Raw genomic sequence first — 24,977 nt, 5'->3', positions numbered from 1 at the left:
CTTCTGGCAGATAACTGAGGACTGAAGTAATTAAATAATGACAAATATTTGAGTTTAAGACTCCACATTCTTCAGAAAATTCATGCTAATGCAAAACCTATTATTTTATCAACTTTCTAAGTTTGTAAGAGCAATATTTAAAATCTGTCCATAGCTAAGCAATGGGCACACCCATGCAGCTACGCTAAAACTTTATTACACATGTGAAAAAAAAACAAAATTATTTGTGCATTTTTTACTTCATACCCTTCAGAATATCCATGCTAATGCTAAACCTGTTATTCTATCAACTTTCTAGGTTTGTATGGACAATTGTCCCTTATGGTGTTGTCCAGATTTCTTAGTCTGACAGGTTGGGAGGTCTAACAAGTGATCTTCCTCTATTTTAATTGCCATACGGCAATTCTGGTGTGCAGGGGACATGTGTATTGTGAGAGCACTGCTGTCAAACACACCCCCTGCACTTGTGCGCAAAACAGTGTCCGTATTACAGCATGACAGCACGCCTTCATGAATATGCATGGTGCGCTGCCATGCTGCATGGGAACGGTCCCTTCTGTACAGGAATAAGCTATTCCTGCATGGAGGTTTACTGAATCTAGGAGAAAGTCATTTCTTATAGGATTTAATCTAGTTTCCTACATTATTGAGTACTAACTCAAACAAATTATTCCTCTAAAGAGAATGGGAAGGAAAAGTAAAACACCCCCATGTTTACTAATTTCTTTAAAATTGCTAAATGAAGTATATATTTTCTTACATACCAAGGTATATAGCCTTCAGACAACCTGTATTTCCTTTATTCCACCTAACATTCCTTTCTACTATTTTTTAATAACATTTCCCTCCATTTTCTGTGGCCAAAATTTTTATTCCTTTCCTTGTAAAATAAAATGTATTTAACATTTGCTTACTGGGAAAGAGCCCATTTTCAGCAGAGGTCTGTACAGAAATGCTCCAGACACATGCCTTTGGAATGTGGGAAGAAGCACAAACTCCACACAGAAGGCACCCCAGCTGAGAATCAAACCAGAGAATATGTTGCTGTAAGGTAACAGCACTAACCATTACAGTGTGTAATCTTATCCTTTACTTAATTTCTTAACTGATCCTAGTAACTCTAATAGCTTTATTAAGTTCTTCATTTTCAGCTTTACTGACACGTTTACCACAATCATTAAATTATCTCCGTAGCTCAGGTATCTTAGTAAGACATACTTCACCATTATACACTGATCGTGATCCCTTTCCCAATATCTGCTTTCCCAGCTGCAACATTAATAACAACAGAATTATACTGTACTCATCCAACAGGCCTGTTTAATGCCCTTACCAACTTTGATTTTATTCCCTAGCCATCCATTAACAAATACATTTACCTAAGGCCACTTATATGCATCTCTAATGACCCTGCTCACATTTTTGGGGATGCCATACTGTTCAAATATGTCAATAACTGGCAATGCCTGATGATATCAAGCCCCTTCTTGAGATCATATTTCTGTTCTTCCTTTTACGGTTCCAATTCTAATGCTGTCCACTAATTTTATCAATATTAAAATGTCCTTTATATTTCTTCCTTTCTCTCCATATAATCCATCTTTCCTTAATAACTGCTACAAACCTCTTGTGATATACTGTCAGCAATATTTACATAAAGTAAAAGGTCTCTATTTATTGTTCTTTTTCTTTTTCTCTCTCTCTTTTGCTCATAACATTTTATGACCCCCATACAGATTTCCTTATTCTGTATTTCCTTTTTCACCCATTCGTTTATAGTTTTCTTTTTCCTCTTTTTGATTCTAAGCTCAAATCTTGTCCCATGTATTCCTGTCACTGTATAATGCCTATCTTTCTCTATGCCGCATCCAGTTATTTCCTGTAAACATTCCTTTCTAGCATAACCCTTGTATTGATTAGAAACTCAACTCCCTTCATTCCTTTTGCACCATTCCCCATGGATTTTTTTTTTTATATATAAGCCACTACAATTTCTGAAATTCCTATCTGATCCCTTATATTATTATTAGTCCCTTCTTTTATACTGGTCATTATATTTTCATTATGTTTTATCTGGTACCCTAATGAAGGTGTTAGTTCCTTGCCAGATTGCCTTCAATGAACTGAAAATATCCCTCTCCTATTGCAGGTTTCTGCAGGCCTTCATTATAAACATACTCTTCCTCCATTACCCTCAAATCTAATAAGAAATACCCCCACATACAGCTTGAAGCACTCAGGCCCTAAAACACAAATCTCACACTCTAAGCTACACATCTCTGACCATACATTCTCAGTTCTCAGGCCTAAATTGTGGGAGTCCCTCTTACCTGAAATTAATGACTCATACTCTTATTCTAAGCTTCAGTTGCTACTAAAATCACATTTTGTTAATTTAGCAGAATGCAGCTGTTATCCCTCACAGTGTCAAAAGTATATTCAATGCTAATGGCCACAATGGTCTTTTTAAGCATAACCATGCATTGCAAATGTATCCAACAAGTTTGATGTCATACAGGTTATTTAAAGGAGTATGAGTAAGCTAGGGCATATGTGGTCAAACATTTACAGGTTGCCTCTATCCATTAGAGACATACGTGACAAACTAGGGGTGAGTTTTTGATTTCCCATGCAGTGGTCTAGGTTATACTTCAATATGATCAGGGAAGAACTCTGTTTCAAAGAGATGAAAAGCCTGTTCCAGAGAAGGGATGTTCTCAGAGACACATACCTGTTCCACTGACATGTCCTATATATGTCTCAAGCAAGGTTTAAGTCCCTGAATCAAGTAGTTCAGATGCTGTTTGTTTTGCAGATATGCAAGAGGTCCATCACAGTGGGATCCTAGGATGCCTTGCATGTCAGACATAGATCACCCCCAACAGTCTGCAGGAGCCAAGTATAAAGAAAGGGCTTTGAGGCAGTCTTCAAAGGACATGTTGATAATCCCATGTTTTCTTTTTGTGAGGAACCTCTGTGGGTGTTCCAGTTGTAGCATGTGCCTGGATAGGTATATACTGAACAAGGAATTGTACTCAATGATGGGTCTGATGAAGGCTGAATACATTGGAATTATCAGATCATAGGATCATAGGCAGTTACTAGGCTATTGGCCCTGAGGCCCTTATAAGCCTAGCCAAGAGTTTAGCCCATGTATAGATAAGTCAGCACCCGATGCCCCTGTTCAACAGGGACACAGGTGGAATCCCATGGATGCATTTTCTATTTCCCATCCAGTTATCCAGGTTGTGCTTAAAAAGGGGTAAATAGGTACTCTCCTTGACGTGGAGAGGGAGTCTATTCCACAGATGGGCGAGTCTCTGGGACACAAATCTGTCTGCCAACAAGTCCTGTTGATGTCACAATCCAGGTTGAGGCCATGTGTGTGGGTTACTCAAATGGAGCTTGATTTGCAGATATGCAGCAATCCCATCAAGGCGGGGTCTGAGATCACCTTGTATGCCACAAAGAGGTCACCTCTGAACAGTCTGTATGAAACAGAGTACAGGGATAGGGCTTTTAGCCTATCTGTGTATGGTAAATTTTTTTAGACCCTGAATTCTTCTGGTGAGGAACCTCTGTGGTCCCTCCAGCTGCTGCATGTGCTTTGTGAGGTACATGCCTCAGTAATGGGCCTTATAAGGGAAGAATACAGGGATGTTATGACCTGCTTGTCCCTGGATGAGATACCCTTACTTATGAGGTGGACCATGTAGAAAGCTTTCTGTACAATGGAAGCAACATGATGGTCAAAAGTCAGGTTGCTATTAATCTGGGTGCCCAAATCCCTCATGACTGACTGCATGCTTAGGATGTTGTTATTAATGTGATAATTTGTGGGGATGTCACTCTCCCTGAAGGGGATGATGATGCATTTTTTGTATTCAGCTTGAGGCCATGTTTCTGGCACCAGTCATTTGTTTGGGTGAGACCCTTTTGGAGGATGTCCATGTCACTAGGGGAATTTATGACAGTGCCCATCTTGCAGTCATCTGCAAACTTGGTCAGCCATAGTCCACTGGTTTAGGCCTGCACCTTAGAAAAGTACATCCCAAATAACAGAGGCCCCAAAACAGAACCCTGGGGTACTCCACTCAATACGGAGCTACTGCTTGAGGTGGCTTCCCCTATTTCAACTAGGTGGGTTCTATCAGTGAGCCAGTTAGCTACCCATCTGGTAACATACAGACTGATGACTAGTTGAGAGAGTTTATCTGTTATGCCCAAGTGGGGAATAGTCTCAAAGGCTTTGGCCAGGTCATGGTAGGCGGTGTGCACTGTCTTCCCCATGTCTATGACTTTGGTGACTGTCTCAAAAAAGTCAACCAAATTTAACAGACATGACCTCCCCTTGTCGAAGCCAAACTGTGTGGGATCAAGTGTTTGAAGGTTGCCAAAGTCCTTGTTTATGAGGTACATGATAATCTGTTCGATGGTCTTGAAGATCAGACTAGTTAGGATGATGGGTCTATAATTTCCCAGATTAGTGGATGCTCCACCTTTGTGTAAAGGGATGACAGTGGCTGTCCATCACTCAGCTGGGACAAAGCCAGTAATCAGGCTTTGGTTGAATAGGGCACCTAGTGGTACTGCAAGTTCCTGCCTGAGTTCATGTAGAATGCAGCCTGGGATGTTATCGAGTCCCATGGAGACTGTATTTTTTTGTATTTGTGAGAACAGTGATGACCTGATCCCTAGATAGAAGGGGAAGGGGGAAGGTGCTGGAAATGTCCTGATTTACTGAAGGGGGGACAGAGGGGTGAAATTTTTGATGAATCTCTCAACCAGCAAGTTTGCTATATCTACGGCATTTGTATATGTGGTGTTCTTGACCACCAGTTCCTAGAATACCTAGGTGCTACCTTTGAGATTATGGACATATGTGATGAAGTCCTTATGACTGTCTCTAGTAGATGTGGCCAATTTGGACTCGAAGTTTGCTTTGGAGGATTTCACTAATGCTCTTATTTTCTTGGTCCTGAACAGCAATTTTTTTCTTTTGCTATAGAGTTTATTTATTGTAGATGCCCACCAGACAGGTTTGCTGTTCCTTGTGGCGGATGATTTAGTCCTGTCAGGTATTCTTGATTTCATGCATCTATATAAATGTTTGTATAGTAATTTGGTATAGTTTTAGTTACTGGTGCTATTTCCTAGAGAGGTGGAGGGGGCTGTGAAGCTGTTTATACCATCCCTCCGGGAGGCTGTAATCAGCTTTGGAAAAGTTTTTCTGTTTGACCCTAGCTAGAGGGGAGTCAGGGGAGATGGTGACTTTGAACATGACCGTTTTATGGTTGGATGTTACAAGGGAGGATGATACTGCAGGGATGCTGCAGTGGTTACTCATGTTGGTTAATACTAAGTCCAAGATATTATCACTGCTTTTGGGGCTATCGACTAGCTGTTCCAAATCATTTGCATTGACAAACTCGAGGAATTTCTGGGCATTTGTTTTATGGCATGAGTAGTTCTTCCTGTCTATGATTGGGTAGTTAAAGTCACCCAGGATCAGTGTAAGTGTTTGAATCTTGATAGATTCAAAGAGGTTTAGTAGGCAATTTTGGCATCTTGAGTCAGATTAGAGGGCTGGTAACTAGCTATGATTTTTAGAAGGGTCTTGTCAATGGTCAACTGCACCTGGAGTGTCTCCTGTGTGTCATGCTGTTTGACCAACCTGGAGGTGTGTATGTTTTTAATATGTATTGAAACTCCACCTGAATCATTTTCTCTTTGTATTGAGGCATCATTCTGGATGACAGTAAAATGATCCTTAAGGCTAGGGACATACCTGCCTGGAACTCATATTCAGTGAGTTCAATCATGTCTTTCTTCATGTAGTCCAGTGAGGTACATCTCAAGTCATTCACATCAACATTAACTATGGCAGTCATAAAAGGGGTCTATATTAGAACACCGAACATTCAAAATGTCGGGTGTTCTAATATCAAACCCTAGCAATCGAAAAAAAAAAAACATTGAACAATAATTTCCATGATAACTCTTTCCATAGCTTTGCATTTGGGACTAGTTAGACTAATTGGGTTTTAGTTTCTGGATTCCACTGAAGGTCTGCCCTTCTGCAAAAGGATGACTGTTGCAGTTCTCCACTCCCTTAACTTGAAGCCTGACTGCAGACTATGGTTTAATAGTGGCTCTAATGGTCCTGACAGATCATGTTTCGTGCTGTTCAGGAGGCATTCTGGGATATTAACAGGACTCATCAATGCAGTGCTCTTAGCCTTGGAGTGTGCACTTAGGACCTGTTCCCCAGTGATGGTCAAGGAGGGGTTATGTTTGAAGGTATTTCTTGAGGCTGGACTGGGGAGAGGGGCTGAGTTTGGTGGCCAGTAGATTTGTTATATCTTGCAGCTCCATGCAGGATGCTGTATTTATAATTAGGTCAGTGCATTGCTGTGTACAGCCTTTGAGGTTACAGACATAGCTAAAGAAAGCTGTGTGGTTCTCCTTGTCCCGGGAGGCTATTTTTACCTCAAATTTGTCTTTGGTAGACTTAGTATATCCTCTGAGTTGTTTTTTTTAGATTGTTAAGAGAGTTTTTATCCTGTTGAGCATTGTATTTTCTGACTGTTGCTGTGTCTTTCACCCTTATGTTGTACAACCTCCTGATAGCTGGATGCCACCAGGGTGGCTTGTTTTTTAGTTTGTTCTAAGTTTATTTCTAGAAGATACAGCTGTCTCTGTGCATTTATTAGCATGATTGTATAGCGTATCTGTGAACAATTCTTCATAGGCAACTTTTGTTACGGTACCAAATAACTTTCACACAGGGCAGTTCAGTAGAGAATAAAAAAATCTCCTTTATTGCACAGAAAAACATATACACGGGAGACCAGGAAATCAAGATCCCGACTCCTCAAGCTAGAGTAATCAACATATTTTATACCTTTTTTCATTAAAAGCAATATTATTGTGACAATATTAAAACTGCCACTGACTAATTAGATATGAACACTACAGCATTAATTTTGCAAAATACAGTCTCCTGACTGCTTGTTTATAACATTCCTTATTTGGCAGGAGTTCTGAATTCCATGATAGACCTTTCAGCTTAGAACAAGTACACTTTTCTAATGCATTCCTAACCCTGGCAGCACTTGCTAATATTAGACAGGAAAGCAAATAAATAGCTAAATACTGAAGGACCCTCAAGATTTCACTCTGTTATGAAAGCATACTAAAGACAAAATGCATGCACTAATATTTTTCCCTTCTCTGTACTTCTCACCCTTCACATTCCCACATCTGATGTTATAAAGCATCACTGAAATCACAGTACCTATTTACAACTGGACAATGACTACAAGTCTTCAGATGGACAGACACTTTTTTCACTTGCTATCAGACATTTTTCACATGCTGTTTCTTTCTGTCCCTGGCATGCACAATCTTTACACGGTTGTTTCAAAAATTTAGTTGTATTTGCAATGAAAACATGGCCACATTTTGATGGAACAAAAATACAATCTGAATACTGTGAACAGTCATGAGTAATACATACAATACTATGTATATTTTCACATTCCCTCTATCCTTTATATAAATTATCATATATTTTACTAAAATCTTGCAACACTTTTATCTTCATCATCTATTGTGCTATGATTTTTATTAATAGTGATCAGTGGGATAGTATCAAACCTATGCACGTGTAAACTGACATTCCTTCTGGATTCTAGTCATTTTAAAATCCATTCTATAAACATGAAGAGAAGAAGGCCTAACATTATTATAATGGCTATAAGCATGAAAAACTTTAAAATCCCATGTCCCCATCCAGAGAAAAGCTTGGTTAAACATTGTCATTGGGGGCTATCAGCTTTTTTGGCATGTGAATATTCAGCAACTTTTTGAATTATTTCTAGGGGGCAATGGATGTCACCAGCATTATCAGGAAATAAAAACAGCAGCAATCCATCTGAATGAGCATGCACATACCCCCTTTTAGGTGTGAGAATAAAGTCAAGTACCATGGGGATCTGTATTATCACACTGTTCATTGTAGTCAGTTATCGAGTTATCAAACTAATAGCCTCAAAAATGGAATTACTTAATATTTCAAGATATTAGACAATTTCCTAAGTTCCCAGATAGATTTTACTGCCCCATAATTAGGTTCAATGTCTGTTCCAGAAATGACACAATCTCCAAGATCCACGTGAGCAAGCCCATTAAAAACAGTTTGTTGTATACCATTATGATATACCCAGAAGTCATCTGGTTTACCAACTGGGTTAGGAAAGTCTTTAATGCCTCTCTTGCGATGAGCATCATGAATCTTTTCTTCCAGTAAAGCAACTATATGTTGAATAGTACAACCAATATAACAACAACTAGGCTAACTTTCCTTGTGCGCCATTTTAAGCCCAGCCAGCTAACCTATGTGAGAATCAGACCCTGCATCTTGTGTCTGTAAGGCCAGTATCTTAACTATTATGCCAGCCATCCTCTGGTTAATTACAATTTCCACAAATGCAGTAATATTGACACAATGCTTCCATGCTCTGCCCTCCAGTCCCGTCATAAATATTCCAAGTAAAATTGCAAGTACTAATTCTGACAAACAGTGTTCCATTTTTACAATAGCAAACATATTCCTTAGCAGTCATTGCTAGTTGAAGTGGCATTACGGTAAAGGGGGAAGGAGTATGTTTTAGCTTCAAATGTTTAGCTAGAAAAATAAGTCAAAATGGAGCATGAAGCTCAGAATCAGTCACTTGTAATGGAATCAATGGAATACCTGCATCATGCCTGATAACAATATGGGCACAAACCCAATACTTGCTAAAGTTGAGGGTCTGTACATAAGTACGCAAGGCAGCAGAAAAGGTATCAAATTTAGAGTGCCATTCAGTTGCTCTTACTTTAATTCTAATCAAATTCCTATTTATATTTTTAGTAAAGTGTATATTTCTAGTAAGAAATGATTCAGAATGTACAGTTACAATAGTTACAGTGGATGAAACACTTGTGGTTCCTGGTGGCAGACACAGATGGCACAAGATGATGATGAAAGCACAGTACTTGCAGTGATGATTGGTCCTCAGGGGAAAAACAATGAATATGTTGGGGCTGGAGAGGGTTGTGAAGAGATTGCAAACTAGGATGTTGGGTGGGCTGGTCATTGTACAAATGAAACTGATAAAAAAAGTCATTGACCAAGGGTCTTATTGACCAAGGGCCGTAACTACAGATGAATTCAAAAGGGAATGTTGTCTAGATAAGGCAATGTCCAAATCAGTGTCCAAATGGAAGGTTGAATCGGTAATGTTGGAATTGGAAGCAAGAAAAAATGTTATTGGACTTGAAGAAAAATAACTGGAAGTTGAATCACACCAGGATGAGGTACCTGAAATGTGGTTTTTAACTTCCTGGTCAGGAAATGAGGGTAACTTAAATGCATTCAGTTCTGGATGCTAGCTGGATGGCAGATTTGGAATCTGGCTGGATGGTAAATAGTTCACAGGTGGTTCTGGATTTAGTTTGTCTGGCAAAACATGATGCAGCAATGTCCCTGGCTTGTTGACTGTTTCTGCTGGAAATAGGTTCTGTTGATTCAAGTGGTCCAACATCAGCAGTGGTTTGGTTATACTCATCACAAGGGAAGATCTTTTTTGAAATGAGATACATGATCTAGATGAGGAGTCCTTTACAATAGATGGTAGTAGCAGTTGTGAACAAAACCGAGTTTGGTCCTTTCCATTTGGGGTTAGGTGAGTTTCTTCAGGACACAGGGCATGGTTATCTTGCTCTGTGGGTCATTGGGCTGCATGCAGAATGAGACTATGGCCTTTATGCAAAATACTTTACTAAAATGATATAAGGCCTAAACAACATGCCTTACATGGACAGACTCAAAGCTCTGTCACTATACTCTGTGTCCTACAGAATGATAACAGGTGACTTGTGTCTTGCATACAAGGTACTCAGCAACCCATTACTGATGGATTTACTACATATCAGTAAGCCAAATGGCATCAGCAATTCTTGGTCTAGGGATCTAAACCTCTTCTAAACCATCAACAGAATGGTTTGTAAGGCCAGGTATATCTTGTAGAGGATACCAGTGCTGTGGAACAGACATCCCCTTCTCATAAAACAAAGTTCATCTCTGTCCATAATCAAGCACAGCTTAGACCTATGCATGGAAAACAGAAAATTTACCCCAGGACTGCCCCCTGCACTACTAATGGATAGAGGCAGCTCCTAAATGCTGTATCCCATGCATGCATTCCATCAAATTATCTATGGTATGATCCCAGTTATTCTCATTGGGGTAATATGTAATTATCAACCATGGGATATGTAAGGCCGATCTCTAACCAGAGAGGATAAGTTAATTTGGGCACAAAAAGGAATACTGGCTAGACTTAAAATGACGCACTAGGGCAGATAGCCTAGTACTTACCTATGAGCCTATGAAAAAGAGAATGCAGTAATTTACACTATAAAATCATAGTGTCATCAATATCTTTCAATTCTAAATGTTTAGGGTGGGAGGTGGCAGGCATTCTCATGGATCTACCCATGAAAATTTAATGAGGGGACATTTATTTCTATGAGGACTTGCTGCACTGGTAATAAATAAATCTAAAGGCAATGCTTCTGGCCATTTAAGACCAGTTTCTTCACACACTTTAACTAGTCTACACTTAACAGTCTGATTAGCTCTCTGTATTACACCAAAAGCCTGCGTGCTATAGGGATAATGGAATTGTAATTAAATATTTAATGCTATACAAAGCTGCTGTATTACTTGACTGGTAAAATGGAATCCTTGGCCAGACTGGATACTACAGCGAGCACCAAGACAAAGGAATGCATTTTAATAGTAGCTTCTTTGCTACTGCATGTGAATCATTCTTCACATAATGATATGCTTCTACACATCCAGGAAAAGAGTCATTGACCAACATAAGCACATATCTAAATTTATGCACTTGAGGGAGCTGCATAAAGTTCACTAAAGACAACATATGGGTTTCCAAGGCTTTTTCAATGACTGAACAGATGCAGGCACTGATTTAGACACATTATGTTCTAAGCAAATTACATAAGTATTTACAAAATGTTAAGAAACTTCTGAGAGAAGAGGGGAATACCAATCAATGGAGATTTGTTTTATTAATGCATTTTTTTCCACATGAAAAGGCAAGTGATACTTTTTTTATCAATTGATTTAGATAATTTGGCAGGGCTACTACCTGACCATCTGGATGGCACCAAAAAGGTCCACAGAACGACCTTAGCCATCACTTATCCACCTCATCCTCTCAAGAGTCCTCTGTCTGGTATTGAAAAAACAATAACTTCTGTAAAAAAAGTTATTTTCATTTAATTGCTACAAAACAGGATAATACAGTGCAGCCTGTCTTACTGCAATACCAGCAAAAGTGTTACCTTTGATTTCAAAACATTCATCAGTATTATGTGTGGCATATTTCACTACAGCTATCTATCTCTGACTGATCTTTGCCAATTTTACATACTTCAGTTATGGCTACTAGTTCAGCTACTTGAGCAGATCATTTATATTTAACCATCCAGTTAGTAGAATGTTATCTTGTATACAAATGGACAAGGCTGCTATGATTTCAACATCATCACCAATTTTATGTGTGGCACATTTCACTGCAGCTACTTCTGTTGGTAATAATAAAGCATACAACAATTAATTAACAAATACAGCATTTTTAAATACTGTCTTTGTTGATGTTAAACAACCCTTTTCCTTCCAAAGTATGCCAAAATTGTGAACAACACTATAAGCATATTGAGAATCTCTAAATAATGTCACTGACTGATCTTTGCCATTTTTACAAGCTTCAGTTATGTAGCTACATCCATGTAACTGTCCAGTTTATAAAATGTTGTCTTGTGTGCAAATTGTAACGGCTGCTCTGAGTTTACCACCATCTCTTGAACACAGGAGCAATCTAAGAAAAGAATGGAATCTGGATTCTGCAAAGGGACATCTTTTAAACTGAATATAGGAGGAAGTACCATGTTAATAAGAACTACACAATCATGAGGTTCTCCTTGCAGGCATTAAAGAAAACAGGGTAAGTCATACTCACAACCTCTTAGTTCAAGAAATATGGACAAAGCCTAACATTTCAGGGGAGAAAAAGGCTCAAAAATAGGGACAGATTTTAAATATTGCTCTTACAAACTTAGAAAGTTGCCAGAAAGACAGGTTTTGAATTAGCATGCATTTTCCAAATGATATGAAGTCTGTGACTCAAATGAATGTCATTATTTAGTGACTTCAATCCTCAGTGATTTGCCAGAAAACCACAAATTTTATGAGGAAAAGATTAAAAATATAAGGCAAAAATCTGGAGATTCTGCGAAAATCTGTACAGTTGGGAGGTATGGAAGTGGTGGACATTGAACAATCCGTAAAGAAGAGCTATTAAGTAAAAACAATTCATATTTACAGAATTATGCTGCAGATAAAGATTACATATTAGTTTTCAGTAACAGAACTTCTACAGAATGCAGAACTGCCATATAATTGTCAAATTGTCATGCCTGATAGTGCAGCCACCATATTTCCTATATGTGGCATCATGGCCATCGCTATAAGGCAGCTGGGGAGGGCTCCAGCTGCAGGATCAAGAGTTGTGCTGAAATAAGCAACAGCTCTAAAGCCATCATTTCTGTGTTATGTTAACAAGCCTACAGATACTTTATTTCTTTCACAACAAAACAGAAAAAAAATCTCTTAGAATAATCTGGTACCCCAAGTGCAGAAGGATTTAAAAGCAATGTTTTTAATTGTACAAAAGCTTGTTCATGATTATCCCTCCAGGGTAAAGGTTCAGGGGTATCTTTTATTAACAATTCCAACAAAGGTCTTACCACTTCTGCATTGTTAGAAATCTATTTCTGACAGCAACCTTTTAAACCTAGAAAAGTTCACAGCTGTTTCAATGTAGTAGGGCATGGTGTTATTTGGATTGCAGCAATCCGTGAAAGCAAAATCTGCCTAGCACCCTCTGAATTAAGATGTCCCAGTTATTAAACCTGTGACTTCCATAAGTTCAATTTGTTTTAGTCAACCTTAAATCTTAATTCTGCTAGCTGAGCCAAAAGTTAAATAGTGTCCTGCTTACAATCTTTACAGTTCCTGAAGCTAAAATCAAATCTATGTATTGAATCAAAGTAGGCCCCCAAGGAAATTTAATCTAATCTAATTTTTTCTTCATTTCTCTAGAGAAAATGGTGGGATTCTAAATACCCTTGGGGTTATCTTGTCCAAGTGTACTGCTGATCTTTATAAATAAAACCAAACAGGTATTGACTATCTGGATGTAAAGGGATAGAAAAGAAAGGAGATAAAATGAATATTACTGAGAAGGTATGGCATCTGAAGGCACAGAACTCAGTATTGTTGCATGATTATTAACAACTTGAAATGTTAGTACTACAACAACATTCACTGCATGTAAATCTTGTGAAAATCTATATGTATTTTTTCCCTGTTTCTTAATGGACAAATAGGAGTATTACAGGGACTGGGAGCTGGGACAATGACACCTTGGTGTAACAAAGCAGAAATAGCAGGTTTGATTCCTTTTTCTGCCTCTACTGGCAAGGAATAATGAACTACCATAGGCATGCACTCATAAGGTTTTAGTGTTACACAGACAGGTTCCATGTCCTGTATGAGCCCTACCTCATTGGCATGGGCAGTCCAGAACTTTAGAGGAACAGCATTTAATTCCTCCATACTAATATTTTCTTCTTTCTGTTCTGCTGTTATGAAACCAAAAAAGACATCTTCATTTGACAAACAGTATTGGAGTATAACCTTAAAGTTTCTTTAGGAATATCTAATAATACACTATCAGGTGTGCAATAAGCAGTAAGTCTAGGTTTACATGGTAAATCTCTACCTAACAGACTTAAAGGAGCTGAATTTCCTACAATAAAATCATGCCATTAGTGAACCAATATGAATAGAAAAAAATGTATTTTCTGGTTAATCTAAAGGAATTCCGGACACACTTACACCCCAAATTGTATGTACAGAAAGTGGAAGGTATTTGGCATCTTCCAAAGTATTCATAGATCTAGTAGCTTCTGTATCTACAAGAAATGGGACAGGTGTATTTTGCACTGTAACATTGAAAAAGGGACCATCTTGATCAATCGGCACCAACTAAAATAACCGTATAGTTCATGCTCATGGCTATCCTAATGAGTTTGCTGTCACACTGGTGGCAGGAAAGCAGTGTTCTATACAGAAATTTTCTTTCAGTTTGCTGTGATATCTGAGCTTTTGACAAAATTGTTTGCTGACCAGATAATGGACATTAATTTCCCCAATGGCCAGTTTGAAATGCAGTGTACTTTGCAGAGCCTGTGGTGAATCTGGTGAATAATACTTTTGCTGATGCTCTCCAGGGCTTACTGAAAGAAATGGACTCTATCCCCCCCCCATGATTTCTTCTTCTTCTTCCTCACCCTCAGGAGTCAGTATTGAACTTCCAGAGTTGAATATCTACTAGCTTTTTCTTTTGCTCCTTTTCTTCCTTAAGTATATTATTTGTTACTTATACCATGACCCCCCCCATTAATACTCCAAAACATGCACGCTGATTGGTCAGCCTGCACGTTGTAAATCGACTTATACTAATGGGAAAAGGTCTGGTCGCCCGGACTTTTTCCATTAGTATAAGTCTTTTTTAAAACACTGTCTCGCTATGTTAAAGGAGTTTAACATAGCGAGACAGTGTGTAAAAAGCAATGGAGATCTTGCTTTCTCCGTTGCTTTTTTTTTAAACCTGTCTCGCTATGTTAAATGGGTTTAACATAGCGAGACAGCTTTAAAATAAGCAACGAAGATTTCCGTTGCATATTTTAAAGCTGTCTCGCTATGTTAAACCCATTTAACATAGCAAAACAGTTTGTAAAACGCAACGGAGATCTTGCTTTCTCTGTTGCTTTTTTCAAAACTGTCTCGCTATGTTAAATGGGTTTAACATAGCGAGACAGCTTTAAAATAAGCAACAGAGATTCTCCGTTGCTTTTTTTAAAACTGTCTCGCTATGTTAAACCCATTTAACATAGCGAAACAGTAAAAAGCAACAGAGATCTTGCTTTCTCCATTGCTTTCGCCCACAGCTCTGATGTACTGCGTAGGCATACGCAGGTGCAGTACATCAGGACTGCCGCAGAATACCAGACAGCTGCTGAAGGGCAGCAAGGAGGCATTATACAATGCCATTATTTAAGAAAAGTAATTATTTTTTTTCTTAAATAATGTCATTGTATAATAACAATAACCCACTTCAGGGTGTGGGTAATGCTGGATTTACCCATGGTTGGCTTTGTTTGGCCACTCAGGCTTCGCCCTCGTGACCAAACCACGCCAACCGTGGGTAAATCCAGCATTACCCACACCCAGGCGTGGGTTATTGCTATAATATTCTGACTGGTTTACGATTTTATAGATGCCTGACTTTGTCCAATTCAAACAAACCTTTTTAATCTGTTCTTCTTTTGGTAGTAACAGGCCATGTACAGAAGCTGCTGACAACACACTGGCTGCCATGTAGGTTCTGGATGTCCAGAGAAGGTTTCAAATGGACCAGTCATACACTGCAAATATGCATCTATATATTCTTTCTCTCTTTATGCAATAGCTTATATTCTTGCCTAATTAGGGGCAAGGGGGTGCTGTGGTAATGCTTTTAAGAGGTTATTTCTAGCAGCTAGAAATCCACCATATGTATGCTTTGAGATGTTCTCACATATGTTAGATTTGTCCCATATTTTTCTAAAAATATCAGGAGATGTGGAGGCTTTTAATATTGCTCTCAGGTCTTTTATGGTATGGTTTTCAAATGTAGATGTGCTTCTAAGATTTTTGTATATTTTGCTGAATATGTTCAAATAGGATGGAGAGACTGTATAATGATTTGAAAGTCCACTGCAGTCCATGATCATACTACTCGTATAGTAGGATCAGCCTCACTGTATCTAGGTTCTGTGGGTTTAGTACTTCTCACTAGGGGTGCATCTATGTTGAAGCTCTATCAAAAATCAGTAAAAGAGTAAGACTCTGTCTCTTCACCTGCAGACTGACTTGCAGGGAATGTCCACTGATATTCTTCCCCATCAGCAATAATCTGGAAGTAATTTGGGCTGTATCTGGGAAGTGGTAGTTGTTTCTGCAAAACTGGCCTCCACTTGTCCTCTTGGAGAGGGAGAAATGTCAGCTTCTTAAGGCATGGATGGGTCATAAGATGGAAGGGGTGTGGAAAGTAAGAGAGAGGCCAGTTATCATCAGATGATTTTGGCTGCATGTGTCATAATTTCTCTAACTATAGTAAAGGCTACATACCCTAGGAGTGGGACTTATCATCTGTACATTTTTGCGATATATTTACTGTTTGAATAGACACCTACAGCTGTAAATTAAGGATTTTAACTTATATTTTAAGCTTCTAACTACAAATTCTTTTTCCTTTTCCATATTTTTAGATTGTTTTTGCTGGTCATTAACAGCTGACCAAAGAGAAGCTGGTACCTTATTACACCACTGTTTAAATTTATTTTTAAAATTTTCTAAAATTTTATTATCAAAAGCACCTTTTTCTGGAAACTGCAAAGAGCTATAATTTCTTGTGAGCTTAGACCATTTTACCAAATAATTACAGCTGTCTCTTCCATACTTACTAGACATATACCTGCCTGGAGTCCCATACTCTGTCTCCTTAAAACCACATATACTGGCATCCATTATACAACAATGTCATACCAAAGAGATATATCCATCCATCCAGCCATCCATCCATTCAAAACCCCTTTTCCCATGTTTGCACTGCAGCTATAATTAGGGTCACTGACATTTCTAAGGAAAGAATCCTCTGTTCCTTTTCAGTATATTTGATTAGAACACTCTCACTCCGGAGAAGGACAGACTGTTCTTCTGTCAGTGAAATTCAGTCCATGTGACAAGGATACTCTGTCCTTGTACATAGCACACAAATATACATAAAGAATGTTTGTTTAAGTGATCACACAGACATCCAATTTCCTTGATTCAGACAATTTACCTGTTCACATGCAATTAAAACTAGTGAAGAAGGCTTTAATAAAGTTTACTTATAGAGACTTTAAACTCTGCTGAGATTTAAAATTGAATGCTGTCACACTAGAAACTTGCCTGACAGAAAAGCTCTCTCTCTCTCTCTCTCTCTCTCTCTCTCTCTCTCTCTCTCTCTCTCTCTCTCTCTTTAGGGCCCAGTGACAGTTTCTAATGCAGCAGAACACAAATGGCTTTTAACTCTGATTAGCATGGCACCAAACTGTTAAGGTACCAACTAACTTTCACATGAGACAGTTCAGCAGAGAATAACAATCTCCTTTATTGCACAGAAAGACACATACATAGGAAACTAGGAAATCAAGATCCCAAAACTCCTCAAGCTGCAATAATCAATATATTTTAGATTTTTTTTTTCATTAAAAGCAATATTAATGTAACAATCACAAAACAGCCAGCAACCAATTAGAAATGAACACCACAGCATTGATTTTTCTAAGATCTCATGACTGCTTGTTTATGACATTCCATATTAAGTACGCATTTTGAATTTTATGATAGAACTTTCTAGTCAGATCAAATGTTATACTTTTCCAATACTTTTCTAACTCTATCAGCACTTAATAATATTAGGCAGGAAGCAAATCAAAAAATACATATTGAAGGACACTCAAGATTTTATTCTGCTATCAAAGCATATTAAGAATGAAATGCACACAATAACATGTTTCCCTTTTCTGTACTTCTCACCCTTCACACTGTGCTCTCAGTGTTTAGGGGGGTTGAAAATTTGTCAGGTTGTCACTTAATAATACAAAGTTTGCCTTAGAATAGTTTCTAAATTTTAAGGGTTTAGCTAGGGTCACCAACTTTATTTTGATTTCAAAGGAGACGGCTTTATGGTTTGACCTTCCCAGAGACTGCTTTACACAGTGTTCTTTTTTGTTAGTGAGGACCAGGTATAGTATTTATGCTCTCCTAGGAGTCTCTGAGCCTCCAGATTTGGAGTCCTGTATGATTCTCAGTTTATAGTGAGGTAGTTAAAGTCACCCATGAATATGGTATTGGGTTGGATGGTTAGTGTTTCTAGTAAGTAAGTTTGAGTTATGTGTTTCCTGAATCATAAAGGGTGACCAATAGCTAGGTAGAATATGGTATAGGACTTTGCCTGTGGTAATTTGGGCATGGAGAAGCTTAAGCTCAACATCCTGTTTGACCAGCCTTGAGGTACCCTTGATATTGGTATAGATTGAGACACCCCCACCTTTAGACCCCGCCTATGCAGTAGCTGGGCTAAATATGCAGAAGAAATTGTACTCTTACACTGCTGAGGAGATCTCCATGGCTTCAAGCCATGTTTTGGTAACACAGATGTCTGCATTCTCTGGGGTGAGGAGAGCTTGGAAGGAGTGGAGGTTTCTCTTTGGACTTCTAGAATTGAGCAGTAGCACCTTTAGAGTTCCTTGGATTGGTTTTACTATGTCATAAGGTTTGTCAATTTGATGTCACCTAAAAAAGGCACTATGGAGAGGACAATGTTTTAGCCAAAATTTGAAAGCCCAGAGGGAACAGATTTAAAGCATTTTTGGCAAAGCAATGAGGTCTGTTGAATATACTCTTCCTGTGTTGACAAAATATCATACCCTCTTGGAATGACTCCAGAAGCTAAACCAGTCATCTTCTGGTCATATTGTGGTATCATCCTTGGTGAAGGTAGAATGCTGTTCACTGCTAGATTGCAGTCTGAGACACACAGCGTGGGGCATATAGTCCAAGAGCTCCATGACATCTCTCTCCATATAGTCCAGAGTGATACATCTGAGGCCATTTACATCTATGTGGGCTATGATAGAGTTATACTGGTACTTGTGGTTCAGTGAACTGAGTGTGTCATTGATCTGGTTTATTCTGGTCCCTGATTGAGAACTGACTGTGGCTTTCTCCTTATTCAGCCTGGTGAGTGGGACATCTGTGTATTTCACAACAAAGTCCCCTGTGACTAAAATATTGAGTTGTATAATGACTTGCCTTATGGGCTTAGAAGTTGAGGCTGCATGGGCAGTGGCTGTATGTGCTGTAGTGGGTGTTGTTTTGGAGTACTTTTGGGGCTACTGAAGATATCTGTTGTAGGTCATATGTCTGTTAGGCCTTTGTGGTTAAGAAGGTTACTTTTAAGAGCCTTAATTTATGAGAGTCTGTGTATCTGATCCATATTCTGTGCGGTGAGTGCAGTGTGTGATTTTCTGACAATCTAGTTGGTATTATATGTGCTTGTATGTAACGACTTTGTCTCCAGAGAAATTGCATAAGTACATCTCGCACATACCTTAGTTTGTTTAAGAGTAAACAGGTTGTCAGTAAACATAAGGCAATAGCTGTATTGCCTATGGATGCCCATGTGCACCAAGCTGGCTGTGGATAAATCACAAAGGTTCATGTCCATTGTTTCTGAATATGTTTGGATAGTCAGTCCACTGCTGCAGGACTGAAGAGTAGTAATGAAAGTATCTAATCCCATGCATGTGGAGCACTGCTTGTCCCTGCCCAAATTAGTTTCTCTTCATGCAACTGAGTAAAAAGGTAGTCTTCCTGGGCCAAAAGTACAGGAATGCAACAATCAGGTACCAGCAAACAATAGAAAGTAGCAAATTACATAGTAGCACTTCCCGGAAGGATTCTCAAAAGTGAAGATCTCAAGCAATCAGCAAAGAGTACAATATTAGGAACATATAAAATGACTTAAAGTAGAAAATCAAGAATTATAACAAAAATAATGCAGTGTCACTGTAATATTGTTACCTGAAGTGCAAAACAATAAAAAATATCTCTTAACTGCCAAGGATGGAGAAGGATTAATACAGGAGCCTCTCAGAGTATAGCTAGGATGTCAAGCAGCTAAAAGCTATGGGAGACATTTTCTAGGAAGGGAGGTTTACTAAAGAGCAATACTGGTTTCTGGGTTGGCACTCAATGTTCTGGATTTCAATGGGTTGGAAAAGTACATAAATAGCTTATACAATAGACAATATTAATTAAAGATGGGAGGGACTTTTGAAATCAGTTTACAAAAAGGGGAAGAGGGCAGAGATACAACTTTGTGAAGCAACAATGACAGAAGGGTGGAAAGGTTAGGAAAAAATCAAGATGCAATAAGCAAACTTGCAAGAGAAGGGATCCAATCATATAGAGCCAATACTGGAGCCCTGTGACGTCAGGCCCTATAGCAAGTCACAGTTCTTTTAGTCATATGACCCTGAGCTACAGTTCAATGACCCCAGTTAGGTTAGAATTTCAGAAACTTTAGCTTTCGCTTTTATGGTTAGAGGCAGGGGAGAACTGTAACTAATCATGTGGGCTGGGGAAGACATAAAAGGGAAAAACAGCCAAGTAAACAGAAAGACGCTGTAATCCAGCTTTAAGCAAGCAAATGATCATCACGATATAACACTCTAGTAGCAAAAACTGGAATGCAAATAGCTTTAAAAGCACTAAAGTACAAATTTGCAGTAGAATTTAAAATATTGCTACAGCAATCCCACTACAGTCTAAAGTACCAGACTATCTAGAAATTTACCAGTAACACAATTTATAAAAAATGCAGTATTAAATGACTAAATGAGGCTCAATTCTGGCAGTAGTTCATAGTTCTGCCACACCTGCAAATGAAAGTACAACTCTAAGGCAACATATAGAGCTCAAAACATAAACAGCTAGCTTTTACAAGTAATTCAATTTATGGAGATATATGTAAAAATACTGTATAAATGATGCTAAGATCTTGCAGTAATTCACAATTTCCCCACAACTGCAAATGAAGCTGCAAAAGTAAGGTCTGAGAACAAACTAAAAAAATGTAGATACATTGTTTTTGCTAAAACATGCCCCCAAATTCAGCAAGTTCTGCACGGAGTGCCTGACGAGTGCAAGAGCTGCTACACGTAATATGGCTGCCGAGCGATCCGGGAACGAGTCCCCAAGATGTATATGAGCGCGCCTACACTATTCCCGCATGGACACCACTGCAATATGCTAATTACTTCATTTGCTGGTAAAAATCATGCAAATGAGGTGGATTAGCAATCCAGGAAGCAGGCAGGCATCTGTGTAGGGATAGTGTAACCTGCAGAAATGTATTTGGTTAGTAACAACAATACCAGGGAATAGTGGTTCCTAAGGGGAAGGCTGAGTGTGAGTGTGGTAACTATGAATTAGCATTCTGTTTTATGCAAATGAGGGGACTGATACTGAATCACACATTTCCTCTCAGTGTTAGCTTGCACCCAACCATGTAGGTGCAACAATACCATTGTATAAATCTAAGAGGTAGATGACCTCATAAGGGGGAGTGTCATGCATGCTGTAAGCTTATTGCAGCTCTGTGGCCTGTGTTTGCCCTTAGCTAAGCACAGCTAAGGAAGGGTGTGTGTCTGAGGCTACCTAGCAGTGTTTACATTGCCTAAATGGGCGTGTGCACTGCGCACCGGGTTTTAAACAAAAAAAAAAAAAAAAAAAAAGGAAATAACAGCTCTGTTCACATCTGAGCACTGGGTATGTGCACCATGCCTCAGGGGTTAAACAGGAAGGGAAAACAGCAGTAGGAAAGCAATCAAGGAGAACTAGGATAGCTGGCAGGTGAAATGTATCAGAATTAGACAATTACACATGGAACAGCCTAGCACACTACTATACATTATGTAAGCACCTTCCAGTCTGGTTTTTCCCACAAACTCCACAGCACTGGTGTACACAGATGGGGAAATTTTACCTGACAAAACTAACAAAATGACAGGGGCTGCTGTTGCTCTCATACATCAATATGTGCAAGAGGCTGGGGGTGGTGAGGATGTGAATGCTGATGACCATCCCACTGTAAGGAGGATGAGAAGAGTGTACAAACCCAGGCCAACCTACCAGGAGCTACATGAGCTGGAGATAGTGGAGTGCTACAGGGTGGACAGTGACATTCTACAGCAAATTGTTGAGCTGTGCCGGCCCCTCCTCACACACAGAACCAACAGAGGGGAACCCATCCCTGTGGATGCCAAGGTAAGTGTAGGCTTAAGAATACTAGCCACAGGTACCTTCTAACGGCCAACTGGGGATATCACAGGGATCTCACTGGCATCAGCATCCAGGGTACTCCACCAGTTCCTGGATGCCATGTGAGCACATGCCGGTGAGCACATATATTTCCTAAACACCCGTGAGGCATTGACTAGCAATATGCATCTCTTCCACCAAATAGCAGACTACCCTGAGGTAGTGGGTACTATAGACTGCATGCACATATGCATCAAAGCACCACCCAGTGAGTGGGGTTGGGTCTACATAAACCATAAGGGCTTCACCTCCATCAACTGCCAGGTCATCTGCGATGCCCAGGGCATTATCTTGAATGTGTGTGTTGGCAGCACTGGAAGCTATCACAACTCACACATCTGGCATATGACACAGCTGTACCAGTCATTTGTCAGTGGGGGCATCCCATATGGCCAATTATTGGGGATGCTGGCTACGCACTGCAGCCGTAGCTGATGACACCCCTCAGAAATGCACATACACCTGAACAAGAACTCCATAATGAGGCACACGCACAAACCAGAATCATAATAGAGCATGTGTTTGAGATGCTGAAGTCATGGTTCTGCTGCCTGGACATAGCCAGTGGAGCCTTGCAATACTCTCCAGCTACATGTACACTAATGTTTATAGTATGTGCCATGCTACACAATATGATCCTGTAGAAACAGCTGCAGCAGGAACAGCATAGGGCAAGGTCACACAGCCCTCCACCATTGCCAAGGCCATCACAGGCACAGAGTGACTTGAAGGAGGAACTACCTGAGCCTGACCATGTAGGCAGAAGGAGATGTCCCCTGTATGCCCTGGCCTTGCCAAAGAGGCAACACATAGCACATACACTAGGGACCCAGAGAATGACACCTCTCTCCGACTTGCACATGCAGTAAAAGGGATGCCAAACATGACACTACCTGTGATTTACCATGTATAGGGAGTGTACTATGTGCATCCAACATAGTCAGCCCTTCAGCACCGTCCTCAATACTTGCACAACCACAAGGTAAGTCACTCTTCCTATCAATTACTAAATGGAGTAGTATGTTCTGATAATTGTATCTATGATATAGATGCAAGCATGCAAGGGAATCAGGTGGCTGAATGGGATGGCAGCAGATAGTGGACACCTATATGGGCAGCATGAAATCCATAACAAATACTGGTGTCAACATACTAGGCAGTACAGGACAAGGTGACAAGTCCCACTGCAGTATATGTGGTGGCCCAAATGTGTGTCCAGAGGACACACACTTGCATGTCAGTGAGGCTCACATACCCACTACAAGACACAGCCAGCAGGACAGGTGCAGATAACCATAAATAAAGGCTGGGCAAAGGACTCCAATTTATGGCAATGGTGAACAGGCCCCCTCCAGACCTACACAGACAGACTACAACAGGTCTGGCAGTTGCATGTTAGGTCTGAAGGGTAAGAAGTATGAAACTGAAATGTATGTCAATAAAACCTAAGATCTGTACTCTACTGATATGCCTCCAGTCTGCATGATAGGCCAGAATACAATATGAAATGGAAGCCAACAGCATACCTGAAATACCAGTACAGTCATAGCAAATGTTTAAAGTCATCAGGTGTGTGCCCCCCCCACAATACTATGTAGAAATGCAATAACATATAAGTGTGAGGAGTAATATCAGATTACAGGAGCTGGCTCAATCTACAGGATAGAATGTTGCATGTGTACAATATGCAGGGGACTGTGTGTTAGGTTGTTGTGTGTTTAATATTGTCTGGAAGTGGTCAGCATGTAGGCATGGAGGGTTGTGTCTTGGTGGCATATGGGGCGTACTGTGGTTAAGAGGGCCATGTTCTGACAACTGCAGTGCCAACCACAATGCTTCTCAGCAATACCCATGTCATGAGTCATCCATACTCACTGTCTAGATGTCAATATCTGTCACCATCTGAAAGATGGACATGCCATGAATGTGGGCACATACATGCACACAGTACACAGATGGAAGTACCCTAGACAGAGTGCATAAAAAATAATTGTCAACTGCACACAACTACAGGTTAGCAGCACATTAGTTGTCCATGTAGTATGGAATACTGATGTAGGCTGGCCAGTCACATGCACACCACAAAGGGCACAGTTATGAAGTAATGAGAGACTGCCTATGTCCCCGCACAAGGCAGCATAAGGGGAATGTCCCAGGTATATCTGTGAGTCAGCTACAAGTAGCTTCCATGTAACACATACACTCAGCTCTCCCTACCATCAGTCACAGGTTTATCACAGGTCATATCTTTGCTGTTGGGAATGAGTACAGTATGACCCCATTTCTGTATGGGAACACCCACAGAATGCATCAGGCTGAAGAGGTGTCCTATGCAGGTATGTTCCTAGCTGTAAGCAGCACCCTGCCTGCATCTAGACCAATGGATTAATATAGACAGAAACTAGTGCCATTAACACCTCACACACTTACCCTGTCACCCCAGGGGAATCCACTGGCTCGCAGCCTGGTAATGTAGGAGTGACAAAATGCACTGGCCTACTACAGATGGCCGGCATCACTAACAAATGGCCTACAGTCCTCTGTCAAAGACCTGTGCTTCACCTGTAGTGCCAATGTATGGTATCTCATGGGGTCCCATCTAACAACCTAACACAGTCAACAGAACACAAATGCAAAGCCATGTTTACAAATCCCAGTAGCATGCCCCCCATGTCCTACTGCATGAACTGTGGACCAATCCATACATACTGCTGGGATGAAGGGCCAACTATAGGGATACTTCTCAGATATTGCCCGCATAATGTTAGGAAGAGGATAGAATAACAGAGTTGGGGGGTGT

Source organism: Protopterus annectens, chromosome 9.part0 (assembly GCF_019279795.1).
Source record: "Protopterus annectens isolate FY-2018-M chromosome 9.part0, PAN1.0, whole genome shotgun sequence".
Lineage (NCBI taxonomy): Eukaryota > Metazoa > Chordata > Ceratodontiformes > Protopteridae > Protopterus > Protopterus annectens.
This window is presented reverse-complemented; position numbering follows the sequence as displayed.